General features: G+C 36.6%; 1 protein-coding gene across 2 annotated transcripts in view; it reads right to left on the bottom strand.

Moving 5' to 3' along the window:
- Positions 1-12,964, bottom strand: part of marchf2 (membrane-associated ring finger (C3HC4) 2) — a 78,221-nt gene that overhangs the window by 64,785 nt on the left and 472 nt on the right. The gene's annotated exons all lie outside the window — the stretch shown is intronic.

The following is a 12,964-nucleotide window of genomic DNA, read 5'->3' on the forward strand; positions in this document are numbered from 1 at the left end:
CCGTCTCTCCTGCTGACTCCCTTCACCCCCAAGCCCGCGCAACCCCTCCCCCAAGTTCCCAGCCTCACAAAACACAACAACATTCCCCATTGATTAACAAATGAATACAATTACCATATCAGCCATTCTAAAGCGAAACAACGGCGAGAGAAACATTTAACAGACAAAGAAACATTCCTACTCGTAACAAACCAAAGAAGCCTTTTGCTCTTGTTTCTTAGTCAGAAGAGGAAGCAATTGAGATGGCTCTTGCTTAGTCTGACTTGGATGAAGAACAACAAAGGTATTCTTTGGAGATAGAGATAAAGATAGATTAGACCAGCCAAGGTTATTTCTCAGTGGAGGACCTCTGAAAGGCTGAACTGGAGATTGTTGTGTATGTGGCCTGTTTACACAACTATGTTATCAATAAAAATGCGGGAGACGGGAGCTAAGTTTCATGGTTCTTTACTGGTAGAGTCCGAACTTTTACTCGCACATATACAGATCCATACGTGCCTAACAGCACATGCAATGATGTGTTACTACAACATGAAGTAGTCCCTTATTATAATGTAGACAATACGGTACAGAGATCATTGGGTTTTGCCACAGAAAGAGATTTCCAGATGAATTCTCGTTTGCAAGGGGAGAAAGTATGAAAAGGAACAGCCATATTTTTAGGCTCAATCCAGAGCTTAAAGATGGTACCTTGAGAGTTGGTGGATGACTTACTAGGACAGCTATGCCTGAAGAGTCTAAAACATTTTGTTATACTGGTAAAGGATCTCCATACCTCAAACATCCTTCTGAGGCATGTACATCAAGAGGTGGGACATGGAGGCCGCAACCACATGTTGTCCAGGTTGCGCCAAAAATACCGGATTCCCAGCATTAGAAGAATCCTATCTAAGTGTGTAGTTTGTCAATAGTTGCACACAGCTCCAGGGTGCCAGCACGTGGCAGATCTACCTCTGAACAGGATCTCTCCAGGTGAACTTCCGTTTAGAAGTGCAGGAGTGGACTACTTTGGATCTTTTAAGATGAAAAGCAGAAGGAACACAGCGAAGAGGTATAAGGTCATACTTACCTGTCTAGCTCTACAAGCTGTCACATTAAACTGGTATTTTTGTAAGACACATTTGTTAATGCACTTCGACACTTCATAGCAAGACAAGGACAGGTTTGTGAACTGCGCTCCGATAATGCGGCAAACTTTGTTAGAGCTGAGCGTGATTTTAGAGTAGCCATCAAGAAGTGAAATCATTAATAGATCAGCGATGTCCTCCTTCAGAAAGGAATTAAGTGGATTTTTATGGTGATGGCTCACCATATGGCTCACATCATGGGAGAACATGGGAGAGATTGATCAGATCTGTGCAAAAGGTCCTCAATTCACTATGAATGTACAGAACCCTGACAAAGAGAGTTTTCACACTGTCCTTTGCGAAGAAGAGGCTTTTATCAATGGTCGTCAATTACTAAGGCATCCTCTGATCCCAATTATTAGGAAGCACTAACACCCAACTATCTGCTGCTTCTGAAGACTTCACCATCCTAACCACCAGGAGAATTCCAAAAGGACGACATTTATGCTCATTGTAGATGGAAGCAACTTCTTTTAGAAATGGTGAGCAAAGGAGTACTTACCACAGTTACAGGAACATCAGAAATGGTCAGGTATAAATCACAATTTCTTCCCAAGAGACATTGTGCTTATTTACAGTTAACAACCCAGCACCTCGCAACTCATGGATCATGGGAAGAGTCATCCAAGCCTTTCCAGACAGAAGAGGATTTGTGCGACAGGTGTGCATCAAGACCAAGACCAACTGTGTGAACAGGTCTATAACCAAGATCTGTCTTCTACAGGAGGCAGAGATTGGAGAAGCTACAGCTATAGATCCAGAAGCTTCACCTACTTTGGTTGTTTGACTTCATGACATTTACTTGACTTACTGAATTGATAGCGAGTGGTGATGAAGATCACTTTGTACTGAGCTAAGTGCGAGTAACCTCTGGCTTAGATGACTGTTATATGACTTTGTGTAAAGAAGAAAGAAGATATTTGCATGTTAATATGCATTGATAATATGTGAATGTTTATCCTTGAAGATTTCATGTCTCCTATTTTGTAACATATAGTTGTAATTATTATAGTGTTATTAGGGGTGGGGATGTAGGTGCTATGTATCTATTTATTGTCTGTCTGCACTGTATTTGTGTTGCACATCCTCACTCTGGGTTAAGGGTATCTGTCATGTGGGGTTGTCTTGTGGGTTTGGGTGGTGGTTAAAAAAAAGAATATAGTCACCTGTTCACTTACATGGTGGCACAGAGGGGGTGAGTAAGGAGCGCGTATTGCTTAGTTGACCACTCATCTTTGTTTGAATTTGATTCAATTACGCTCGTCTCACTCATTTTTGTTTTACATGAATTACGGAAGAGTCAAATTATTTTACTGTAGGTTTGTAATAAAGGATTAAATGTACTTCTTTGACTTTGAATTCAGTTAGTTGGAAGCGCGATACTCCCTTACTTGGCCTCAGTGACTTCCAGTTTGTTTTCAAGTAGTCACTACAATTATAATGTACTGCTGTCTCAAAACAACAAATACTAGTGACATTAAACCTGATTCTGACGTTGACATCGCCAAAGATTGGAAGTTAAGTTTTCTACTGTGTTATAGTTCAGAAAATCCCACAAATACATAAATTATTCAAGAACAATGCCAGATGATAATAGCTCTGTTAATAAATTTCTTTAAGTTTCCTCATGGTAGTTATGGAACCCACCAGTCCCCAGGTCAAATTATGTAGTAAGTAAATTCGAGACTGCTGTTTACTCAATGTAAAAGAGCTAGTGTTAACAGCGCAATTCAAATTTGCACTAGCATAGCAGAGTTAAATTGCTCACTGCAAAGAATTACTGTACTAAAAAGGTATCACATCCATTTCACCAAGAAGTGTTTCCTGAAAGAAATCACTACTCAGTCACAGGCATAGTTATCTTAACATATTGTCCACATGCATGATCGAGAAATTAATACTGTACCATAACTCAGATAAAATTATTTTACATATGTATTTGTTTAAACATAAAACAGTTCTTAGAAGAACTTTGTAGAAGTTATCTTTCACACTGAATCTGGTGAGGCAGGGCTTGAACCTCTCTGGATTTTGCTCTGAATTCAGTGCTGGCTGCAGGACAGTGTACTGGGTTTCACCCACTTCACTTCACTGCATTGTCTGTGGGAAACGATAAAATTTTCCACTTTTTCAGGCATACTACTATATTGATTGGCATAAAGACAACTTATATTCACATTCAGCCTCTCAATCAGCTTACAAAGTCACAACTACTCCACACTATTCCTCAAAATGTCTAATTTGAAGATTTGAAAATAACAAGTTCAGTACAGTATTCTGATATGAACTTACCAAACACATCATATTTTAATGCATCTTCTAGAACTTCACCCAGCAATTGCAAATAGCATTTTGATTCTAAGAGCAATTGCTAAGAACAATGACTCACAATAAAATAGACATTGTTCCCCACCCAGAATATGTTTAGGTGCAGTTTTTTCTTTTTCATTATTTTGCTAAAATGCTGGCTTGGAGCACCAATCCGTTAAAAAGTTAGCCAAGTTAACAGCTCTTGCCAGCATTTGTCAGTATAAGTGGTCCTAAATAATGGGATTCCTGCAGGAACAGAGAAGCCTCAAACTTACTGATTAAGCTCTGCCAGCTATTTCCTGACTATGCTATGACACAGGAATCCCCAGAATGGAACTGGGAACTAGACCCTGCTGACATTCCCCAATGCAATTTGTACTGGGGAATCTGCTCTAGGATTCTATGCCCCAATCCCCTAGTACAGGATATTTTATGTTTTCTAGTTCATTTGAATGGGAAGTGCAAAATTATGGGGAAAATAATGTAAGAAGACAGGTTAATATTTCTTATTTTTAGTTTAATCTTTTCTATTTAAAAATGTTTTAATTATATTTGTCCAGACCCCAGGATGGCTGCAAAACTTGCAACAAAATTAGAGGAACTACACAATATGACAAGTTCATTGTGAACTGCTCTGGCATATATTTGAAAGAAATAGCAAAGACAACAGACAAAAAAGATTTAAACAAAATGGATTGGGTTTCCTACTATCAGAAAATCTCACGATAAAAGTTTACTTTGCATCTGTTTGGAAGCAACAGCACCATTCTCACTGTCAGTGCTGGGATAGGAAAATGGCAGTATTTGCTTTTACACAGCAAGCTGTTGTGTCAGAACAGCTCTCAGCACAAATTCTGGGTGACATAATGAATTCTGTTTAATTAATGTTTACCATATACATTTTCCTATAAACGGAATCAAACATTTATAAACAACAAGAACATTAGAAATGTTTTCAGAAACAGACCACTAAAGTCAAAACACCATTAAGAGAGGAAATACATGGAAGAAAAGGACATTTAAGAGACTCTTAGATAAGCACGTATGTGCGCAAGAAAAGGAGTATTATGGCCTATGTAGGGTTAGATTGATTATGGAGTAGGCTTATGTATAGGTTGGCACAACATCATCATGGCCATACAGTTCTATATTCTACAGTCTACAATGCATTAGTTTATTTACATTATTTCTGATGAAATTTGAATACCTGAAATTTAACCTTTCCAAAAATCTACAGTACTGTGCAAAAGTCTTAGGCACCCTAGATTTTTTATATGGTTTCAGGTGGCATGGCCTCTACAGAGCCCCAATCTCAACATCATCAAGGGTATCTGGGCCTACCTGGAAAAACTGAAGCAACCAAGATAGCCAAAGTCTGCAGAAGAACTGTGACAAGTTCTAAGATACCTGAAACAACCTACCAGCCAATTTTCTTATAAAACTGCTCAACAGTATACCTAAAGAATTGATGCAGTTTTAAAGGCAAAGGGTGGTCACACCAAATATTGATTTGATTTTGTTTTCACTGTTTATTGATCATTATATTAAATGTTTTGATGTTTAGAAAATTTCAGTTTTGAAATCATCTTTGCTTTACAGAGTTTACAAATGCCTAAGACTTTTGCACAGTACTATATAATACAGCACTGTATTTTTACTTGATATTCTTTATTCTCCATCTTGTTTCCAGTTTATTCTATTTTAAGGTGCACTTGATTCATCACACAATCCTGTTGAAAGCAGAAGAGTAGCAATACACATCAATTGACAAGTGAAATCTCATAACATTAATTCGTGGTAAAATCAGTCTTCTTTCCTTTTAAGTAAAAACTTGGACATACCTCTCTTCATATATGGACAGATGCTTTAAATGGCGCAGGAAGTAAATGAATACCAAACTTTCTGACACTAGGGAAGGTTATAGATCTGCTTACTTAAAGCACAGGATGAAATAAAAAGCAGTTACAAGGTATGTGAAAAAGAGGGCAAACTGTCTATGCAAATAGCTTTCCGGAGACAATTCCATGTTGTCAGATCTTGGCTCAGTTGAAAGGATGGTTAACTTGAATGTGGGAAGCAGTCAACCACAGCAAGCAAAAAGATGAGGACATGAGAATGTAAATAATGGCATCTGTGCAAGAAGTATGCTGAAGAGAGTAGAAAAGAAAACAATTGAGAAGGCAAGGGTATGGATAAAGATTTTAAAAGTAACCATCTGGGAAAAAAATGTATATCACATGGTTCTGCTTAGAGCATAGTTCATCAACAGCAGGGAAATTACAGCTGTTCCCATTTCTAGATCAACTACGGTTTAAGAATGTCCAGAAATATTTCTTCAAATTATTTCACTAAATGTCTCCAGATGAGCCGTGTGCTGTCGTACTGGGAATTTGTTTCTTTGAAGCAATAAATCTGTGATCTCATCACCATCTGTCTTGATGCAGAGTGAATGGCCACACAAACTGCAGAGGGCGCATGCATGGGCTAAAGTGAACAGTTCAACTGGTCAGCACTGAGATGAGCAACTCCAATCTGTTAGGGACTGGCAACATCTGTTCCATGTGTTGATAGATTTTACGGTCCCTCTCACTACCTCCTGTTGGGTTGGATCACAGCTATTGTCTCCCTTCTTGTTGCAAAAGGATATGGAGACAGCAAATTCAACAGGTGACGAAGAGAGTGGTTGTAAGATCCTGTTGGTTTGTCAATACACATAGCAGTTGTTACCAGTCCCATCTCATTTTAGTGTAAAAAGGTGCCACGCCTCTTTCCAGCCCACCCGATACCAGCCCTCACATACAGCTCTTGCACATTACCTCAGTGGTTCACTCCACTTAAACCTGTGCAGTGAAACAATTACTTTTAGCAGTTTTTTTGTTGCAGGAGCACCAGCAGAGAACTGAGCCTTAACCAGCTTCCTGGCACAGCTACACACAGCCATAGGAAGGCTAAGGGGCTCATACCAGTTTCCCAGCACAATAACACGTCTTTCTCTTCATGAATATTCCCTTTTAGCAACATTTCCATTTGCACACCTCTCCACAGGAATACATACTGAATGCTAGGTGAGGTGAGGTTATTTTATAGTAATAGCAAAATAAAACAAATTCCTTCAACACAAATACTACTGAATTGGAGACAATATCATCCAAACCAACAGAATGATCTCCATATCCAATACCAGCATTCCTTTTTATGCTAATAGTGACAGAAGTGTCATAAATATGATTACCACTAAAGAGTAATACAAATTCTTGCCTTTTTCCTATGTTTTAAATATAGCATTCTCCTTAAAAACAGGTTAGCTTTTCCTAATCTACATCCTTTTGTACCTTGATCTTCATTTGCAAAATTAAGTACACTAAGGATTAAGGTACAGTCTACCAGTTTAAATAAAAAGCAAAATAAAAATGAGCATTATATTATTTTAAGCAGTAAAGTTTAAAAATTGCAGACTGCAGGAAGAAAGAATTTATGAAGATGGGCAATTCTTGGGAAAGAAATGGCCAGATGATGGTAAAGAGTCAAATGTCCAGATTTAGAATTATGAAGGAAATACAAATATGATAAAAATTAAGAAATACTACTTTTCAGCTCAGTCTACAGCATCATTGACATCTTGTTTTAGGGATTCTCAGCATTGTTCTTTTGTGGTAGCACTGTACTCTTATCACAGAACAACAAATCTGATGACATACATATAAATTTGTGGATGATACAATCATTGTTGGCAGAATCTCAGGTGGAGGCGAGATGGCATACAGGAGCGAGAAAGACCGGCTAATTGAGTGGTGTCACAGCAACAACCCTGTAAGTAAGACCAAAGTGGTGATTGTGAACCTCAGAAAGGGTAGGATGAGGGATCATGAACCAAGCCTCATAGAGGGTTTGAATTGGATAGAGTGAGCAATTTCAAGTTCCGAGGTGTCAAGATCTCTGAGGATCTAAACTGGTTGATGCAGCAATGAAGGAGGCAAGACAGCAGCTATACTTCATTAGGAGATTTGGTTTGTCACCTAAGGCAGTTGAAAACTTCTACAGACGTACCATGGAGAGCATTCTGACAAGCTGCATCACTGTCTGGGTGGGATGGGGGGCTACTACAAAGGATCGAAAGAAGCTACCGGTACATAAAATTGTAAAATTAGTCAGCTCCATCTATTCTCCGCAGTATCCAGGACATCTTCAAATATCAGTGTCTCAGGAAGGTGGTAGGACCCCCATCACACAGGACATGCCCTCTTCTCATTGTTACTGTCAGGAAGGAAGTACAGAAGCCTGGAAGACACATACTCAGTGATTCAGGAACAGCTTCTTCACCCCTGCCATCCAGTTCCTAACTGGACACTGAACCCATGAACACTGCAATATTTTTAATTTAACTATTTAATACACATATATACTTAGTGTAATTGACTCACTTATTTATTTTCCCTATATTATCATATATTGCATTGTACTGCTGCCACTAAGGTAACAAATTTCACAATATATGCCAGTGATATTAAACCTGATTCTGACATGTCAGTGATAATAAATCTGATTCTGATTCTAATTTGGAGTTGTGTTTCTACAAGCCAGGTGTTTTGTGAAAGTAGTTTAGGGTCATTTGTATTCAGATTTTGCTTACAACTGCAATTTTCTCCTGAGCTTCATCTAAACAAAAATAGTTACTATTGTTCGCATCCAGTTTCTGCTTCTAAAGCCCCATTCATCAAAAACAAGGGTCTCTAACCACATTAGAAAAAAATAATCGCAAATTGATTCTGTTATTTTCATTTCCCAAAAAGTTAATGGGAAAAAATTGTATGCACTAATATTTTGGGAGCACTTGTCACACTCATTTTGCAGCTTTCCTATTAATGATAGCCATAATTTCAGCAGAATGGAGTTGAGGGAGGAAGAAATAGACAACTAAGTGTCTATGTAGTTACTAGAATTAATGAAGTTCTATTTATTTCATATTACTATGTTTTAAAATGGATGAAATTACCATTAGTTGAAACATATAGAAATTAACACCAAGTAAAAATGGAAAGTTTGCAAAATGGAACATACCCATTGTTAACAACATGAAAATATTATTTTGGATCTACCTGACTTCCTAGTAACCGCTTGAAGTGAACTAGTAGTTCATAAAAGTTACTTTCCATTATATTTCTAAGAGGTTTTGAAAATTCTATGAGAAAATAAAATGCTGGAGGAACTTAGTGGGTTCTTGTAGCTGTTTTTTTTCTCGCTGCAGATCTCAGCATCTACAGCTTCTGCATATCCTATCAAAATATCTTGGTTTGAATGGTAACCACTCAAGTTACATTGTTATTCAATCTTGATGTGCATTTCTAGAGCTGGCAGATCATTTCCAATTGATCTGGCATTCTTACAATCAACTTTAGGAGGGAGATCAGCTGATGCAAGATTAATTTCTATAATAACTAAAATGTTAGGAATACTTATTTTATTCTATCCATTCAAGGTGCAGATAGGACAAGTATTGAGGAGGTACAGGAGCCTTAGGTCCCACACCAACAGTTCCAGGAACAGTTATTACCCTTCATTTATCAGGCTCCTGAATAAGTGTGGACAGTTTTACACACCTCAGCACTGAAATGATTCCACGACCTATGGCTCACTTTCAAGGACTTTGCAACTCATGGCCTCAATATTATTTATTTATTATTATTCTATTTTTTTCTCAGCTCAAGCTGGTAAAACCTGAGGTATGGGCATAGCCAAGCAGACTCATTTCTCAATTGCTGGGAACTTTCAGATTAGGCTAGTGGTGTGTAGTATTGTGGTTTTTGAAGATCAACATAAATATTGCTATGTAGGCCTAATTGTTTAATACTATTGTGTAGTGACTCTGGTATGATAACAGTTCTAGCTATTACTATCAGGACAACGTATACCCTGTTCATATTCCATTGTCTTTCAATTTCCTCTTTTAATTCAGCATGTTTCTGGTGTTTTTCACTTATTAATTTCTGTAAGTTGTTTGCATTTGGAATGGCTATATCTATTACGTTGTCCATGCTTGTTTATCCTGTAATGTTATATCCAGATGGTTATTATGGATTCTCCTATTTGTAATAATGGATCAGTCGTAATATAATTTGTGGGACTCTGATTCTAAAACTGGATCACGCTTATATTTATAGTAAGGTATAATGTCTTTTTTGAGTTGATATTTTTAAAGCAAGATTGTGGTGAACAGTATTTGCCAATTGATTGTGCCTGTGTACCAATCAGATTGAGGTAAACTGCTGCAGGATCCTGAAATGTGTTGGATTGTTTCTGGTTTCTTTTGACTTTTTCTGCATTTACCATCTTGAATTTGTTGCTTCTTTATTATGTATTTTTGATCATTTGTGTTAACTGCCTGGTTCCTTGTAGCAATACGTGTACTGCCACAAGGAACCCCTATCATTATGTTTTTTTTAGCATTTGTCTTCCTTTGCATGTTGGCTGTTTGTCCGTCTTTGTGTGTAGTTTTTGACTGATTCATTTGTGTATCTCTGTATCTGCTGTTAATACCACAAGAAAATAAATCTTGGGATAGCATATGGTGACGTACATGTACTTGGATGATAAATTTATTTTAAACTTTGATGAGACCATGGCATTTGATTATTTAAATAAAAATCACATTTCTGTATTGCACCTTCTTTCTATGATGCAACTTACTCATTTTATTACATTTACAGTATTTGATCAAAACTACAGTAACTTTTTATTACCTACAGTTAGATGAAGGATTGATGAAGGATCCTTTGCCTAGAATGAATCCAGAAAAAGGTGCTGAATGGCTGTGCTAATCTAATGGTTATCCAGTTGAAAGCCCATTTTAATAAAGTGCAGCCCACTGACAGTGGATCACAAGGTTAATATCAGTTCATGCAACAGTCACTTGGTAAAAAGGCCACAGTTTCATAGAGAATATTAAAAAATACAATACAATCCTGAGTTGAATTAAGAGATAGATAAAATAAGTTACCAATGAAGAAACATGCATAATTAAAGAAAGAAAAAGAACAACTGAGATATACGATGAGTTACAACTCCACCTCAATCATGGAGATTTTTTTTATATTTCCTTAGCATATTTTATAGATAATAGTCCATTCAGGCTATTTAATCTTGCACTCTTCACAGATGCTTAAATCTGGAAACTGAACTTGTATTTTACATGTGAACCTATTTACCAGCTATTTGGCAAGAACCAAACAGTTCTCCCACAACAGTAATACTTCAGTGTGTGTTTCTACACAAGTGTTACATATACATGCCAATAATAAATGTTGCTCTTAAACCTAGGAATTTTACAATCATAATAATTCCCTTTATAAAGAAATTATAGAACAGAGTTGGTGGAAAATCTATTTCATACTGGCACTCATACAAGTGGTTATCGGATATTTTGCTTATAAACATATCTCTAGAACCTTAACATTTTCCTATTAAGTTAAAAAATAGCTATTTTAATTCTAGCTTTTAAAAGCTAATATTTTAATTAGGAATAGTTGCAGATTTTATCATACAAAATAATTACTTATTTTGTTATAACCTTCTAAAGCACTAAAGACAGCTATTTGGCACACTATGCTTCTTCCAGTTCTTCAAAACAGCTATCAAATTTCTCCTATTTCCTGCAGCCCTGCAAGTCCATGTTTAATTCTTTAAGAGTTACTAATCAAAATTCTTTCACCACTTGTCAGGCAATGCATTCCAGATCATAACACACTTGTAAAATATTTCTCTCTTCCATTCCGATTCTACTACAAATTATAAGTGGAAACAATTTTTCCACAGGTTATTACTGGAAACTTATTTTTCGTAATTACTATTCAACTTGTTTTAAGAAGCAACATATTCTTATTTTATGGTACATTTTACGAGTTTGCTCAATACGATTAAAATAAATATGTCAACTAAAATTTACGATTACTATACATGAAGTTCCAAATGATTTACAGTCTGACATTACCAAGACCACAAAGCCTTTCTCTGGTTAATTAAAGAAAAGGAATTGGGTACTGAGCAGCCATTCATTAACTCTTAGTAAATTTCAACAATTCTCCGTAATACTTTCACATAGTCATCGTATTTCCTTAAACAAAGTTTTGAGGAAAAGGTTACTCAATTCATTATCTAATTATAGTCATAATCTCTTGAAAACGCAGAGAAGGTCCATTTATAAATTATCCTTCCCAGAAAAAGGAAAGAGTGCAAGAGGAGGCATTATCAAATACAGACCAAGAAATCAAGGACCAGCTTTATTCGCCGTATACATTGACATCTATTTGGAATTTGCTGTGGTGTGTTACTGCAACATGCAACAAAAAAAAAACAATGTTCAACAATTATACAAACGAAGAATCATATTCAAAACTAAACAGAGTTCAAGAATGGATGTGGAATAAAATATCCAGAAATATGTAAATACCATCTTGGCACCAAGAATGTGTCATCAGCTGAGGGTTTGCCCACAGCAGACTTCAGGTATGTTGGTTGTTAATGCAAATGATACATTTCACTGTACGTTCTGATGTACATGTGACAAATAAACTTGCATCTTGACTGTCATGTATTTACAATGTAAAGAGCATTATAAAGTGCTTACAGAGCAGTGCAGTGACTGAGCTAATAGATGGAGGGGGTGGGATGGCTAACAAGAATGGTTGATCAGATTAACTGCCTGGGTGAAAAACATTCTAAGATGCAGCGCAGTTTCTATTTTAATAGCCCTATAGACTTTCCAGAAGGAAGCTTTTGGAAAAGATCGTTTGCTAGGTGGGTAATGTCCATAGTGATTTTTCCTGCCTGCTTCTTTGGACGTATACAAGTGACCTTTTCAGTTGACCTCACAATTCACTGTAGTTTTTGTACACTGTGAGAGGAAATAAACTAACTAAAGGAAAAACAAAAAAAAAACATCAATCCCTGTTAACCAAGAACATTTTATGCTACATCATTAATAAGTTACGAATAATAATCACATAACATATGCATATTTTCCATTTCCCAAAGGCAGATAAATTAATCTCTCTCTTTTGCCTACTCATCAAAAATAACCTGTACAAGATCTATGTAACTTTTGTCTGAACTTCATCAATATATTAGAAGGGAGAACTTTATAAACATAACTCTCAGTCCCAACTATGAACTGAAAACAAATCATTCCAAGCTCTTCATGCCACAGATTCTGCTTAACCTGCTGAGCATTTCAACCACATCTCATTTCATAGATTCAACATTTGTTTGTGCTTTTCATTAAGTACTTGCCAAATTTAAGATTCTATGAGGTTGCGAATAATGAAAAAATATCCTGTCTCAGAATTGAATCAACGGCCAACAAAGAAAAAAAAATATAGACAAACATGGCAGTGATATCATTACCCTTTCTACAAGATTTTAATAACATGTTAATCTAGAATTGCCAAGCCAAAATGAACTATGTCACTATATGAGGTGACTCCGATTACACAGTCATCAAGCGTGGCTCGTACCTAAAGCTTCCATATCATTTG

This window comes from Hemitrygon akajei, chromosome 16 (assembly GCF_048418815.1).
Source record: "Hemitrygon akajei chromosome 16, sHemAka1.3, whole genome shotgun sequence".
Lineage (NCBI taxonomy): Eukaryota > Metazoa > Chordata > Chondrichthyes > Myliobatiformes > Dasyatidae > Hemitrygon > Hemitrygon akajei.